Here is a 3,079-nt window from a genome sequence, read left to right as displayed (position 1 = left end):
GCACTTTCACCTCCAATCATGAGAAACACTGAGCCACCAGGTATATAGAACTCATCACTCACGAAATGCCTCTGTGGAGAGAAAAGCATTATTTTAAATCATTAATGCATCAAACTGGGATTTGTCTGTTTGCCATTTCTAATGGCAGAGGGGTAGGGCAATTTAGTGCGTCAAAATAAAGCTTTGTTTCATGGTTCTGAGGACTGGTCTAAGCAAGTGACATGACAAGTAACCGTTCCTCCGAATTGCGCGTAATTGTTGAAATCAGCAGCCCACAATATAGTTTGCCCAAATCAAACCCTACATAATTAGTACATTGGATTTGGATTATATGGTGGATCAAAGGCAAGTCTGCCCTTTTTTCCACTCTGAAATGAACCAAATGCACACAGGAAAATAAATAATAATGGCAACTCAGTCCTCAAGGAAAATCAAGAACACTAAAAATGCAAATCATGGAGAGAACTGGGAACTTTGGGAAGAGCTGGCAAAACACAGATTTCTACCTGGCGATGAAACATCCATGAATGAGCCAGTGACCATTAGTGTGGAACAAGAAGATCCCTGTGCATGGCTGGGCTGGGGATACAGACACCCCCTGGCAACCCACTTCACTCCATGGAGTGAAACAGGTAAGAATGGTAATAAATAAATGAAGCAGTCAATCCAGGTATTTAGGAGAAAAAAAAAAAAGATCCAAAGAAAGCCCAACAAAAATAATAAAGATAAAAGTAGAAATTAATACATCAGGAGACTAAAGACTGATAGAACCAAAAGAATGAATCCAAGGGCTTTTTTTTTTCCCTTCTCCACCTCGTGTATTACCTTCATACCAGTCTACTCTTTCAGGGTTAAAGACTGACAGGCAGATCACCAACTCCAAGGCACCCCGCAAAGCAGGCGGGTCACCCCAGAGGCAACCTTTACCCACTCAAAAATTTGTGTCACATAAGCAGTGATGATTCAGGCATCATCCGAAGTCATCATGTTTCCCTACTTGTAAGTTTAAGGGATCCAATGGTTGTTTCTTTAAATACAAAATGAAATTTTAAAAATTTAGAAAAACGATTGTCTAAACCGGGAGTTCTCAACGTGGGTGATTTTGCCCGTCCCCTTCCCTAGGGGACATTTGACAATGTCTGGAGATATTTTTGGTTGTCGCAACAGGGTAACAGCTGGTGTTACTGGTATCTGGCGGGTAGAGGTAGGGCTGTTGCAAAACAGACTCCAATGCCAGGATAGGAAGGAGTAAAGCTGGAGGAGAAGGAGGAGGACCTTATGCTTGCCTGGGCCTCTACTACAACACCAGGACAGGCCCCACGACAGAGGCCTGTTTGGCCCAAAACATCAGTGGTGCCAAGGCTGATCAACCCTGGTCTGATCGAATCAGTGAAAGGGGTAGGAATTACATAGGCATAAGGAAGATGCACAAATGATCTGGCTCAAAGATATTTGACAAATTACGGAACACTCTGCTCAAATCTGAGCCAATAATTTTGAGAATCTGTATGTAACTAATGACTTTATCAGAAAGTGAGAATTACCAAAAGACAGTGTAGACAGCACAGAGCTTCTAAGCCAATTATCATGGAAGAAATAGAGAAAGTTGCAAGAAAAGACAGTGAGAGAATGAAAGGGAAATAATTCTATCAACATTTTAAGGAACAGATGGTCCCAATTTAGTTTAAATTGTTCCAGAGCATAGAGTAAGGAGAAAATCTTCCTTTTTTTCTTTGTCTTTTTTTTTGAAAATCAGAGTTAACAAATAATACCCAAACCTGACAAAGAAAATGCATGGAAAAGACAATTATAGGGGAATCTCAATTATAATTATCAATCTAATAGAAGAAAATAGTAGCCAGAAGATTCTGTCAGGACTTGAAAGCAATAACATGTGATTTTAGGTGGGATTCATACTAGTGATGAAAGTTTCAATATTAGAGAATCTAATATAATTTACCATTTTGAAATCTAACTTAGCGCTTTAATAAATCATGGAAAAATAGTATGATCATCTTTATGATTTCTGAAAGGCAATTGTCAAAATTCACAATCTGAGAAAAAATTCAACATCTGTCCTTTAAAAAAAAAGAACATGTAGATATTTTCGTATCATGATTTTACCTACCATAAAACTCCCTACAAGATACACATAGACACATTTGTATATAGTTATGATCAGTTAATTATGAATGTATGTATTAAATATACGTTTTTCTCCTAATGTGAACATAAGGAAAAGAAATTCTCTTTCTCAAGATAGGCTATTCCAAATATCTCATAGCCTACGGTACAGAAATTATTTCTGTGGGCACGTGACTCAAACGGAACCAAGCAAGTGCTCTCACCTACAATTGTGAGTTCCACTTGGAAAGAGGCTTTTTCTTCTGTGGAATGTCATTAGTATGACCTTAGATTTGTGACTACAGAGCCTGACCGAAACTCTAGAGGTGTGCAGAATCCAATGGAATGTATTTACGAAAAATTGTTAGAGTTTTGGTCCTGCTAAATCAGAAGGATACGTAAAGAATTCAGAACAGAATCAAAGTTAATAGTTCACTGAACCCAATCAAATGTTGAAAGCATCTGGGTAGGGGTTTGTATCTCTAATCTCATTTCAGAATTAAATAATGTATAATTTGAAGAGGGCTCTAAGGCCATCCCATTGGCACACACGGATTGGAAGTCTCTCTTGGTTTAACGGTCATCAAAGAGGGCTCTGTTTGCCTGTCTGGATGGTGAGAAACATACCTCCAGCATGCTACGCCATCTTACGCCCTGACCAAGACTTCAGGTTATATACAACCTCATTTTTTTTTTTTAATTTTTTTTTTCAACGTTTATTTATTTTTGGGACAGAGAGAGACAGAGCATGAACGGGGGAGGGGCAGAGAGAGAGGGAGACACAGAATCGGAAACAGGCTCCAGGCTCTGAGCCATCAGCCCAGAGCCCGACGCGGGGCTCGAACTCCCGGACCGCGAGATCGTGACCCGGCTGAAGTCGGACGCTTAACCGACTGCGCCACCCAGGCGCCCCTACAACCTCATTAAATATGGAAAAAAAAAAAAAAGCAATCTG

General features: G+C 39.8%; 1 non-coding gene across 1 annotated transcript; it reads right to left on the bottom strand.

The window, feature by feature from the left end:
* Positions 1 to 862: 862 nt before the first annotated feature.
* LOC121014526 (U12 minor spliceosomal RNA) lies at positions 863 to 1,014 on the bottom strand. The gene has a single exon (XR_005783259.1). It is a non-coding gene; the product is annotated as a U12 minor spliceosomal RNA (small nuclear RNA).
* Between the last annotated feature and the right edge of the window lie 2,065 nt (positions 1,015 to 3,079).

Source organism: Herpailurus yagouaroundi, unplaced genomic scaffold (assembly GCF_014898765.1).
Source record: "Herpailurus yagouaroundi ecotype Mexico unplaced genomic scaffold, PumYag 202, whole genome shotgun sequence".
NCBI classification, from domain to species: domain Eukaryota; kingdom Metazoa; phylum Chordata; class Mammalia; order Carnivora; family Felidae; genus Herpailurus; species Herpailurus yagouaroundi.
This window is presented reverse-complemented; position numbering and strand designations above follow the sequence as displayed.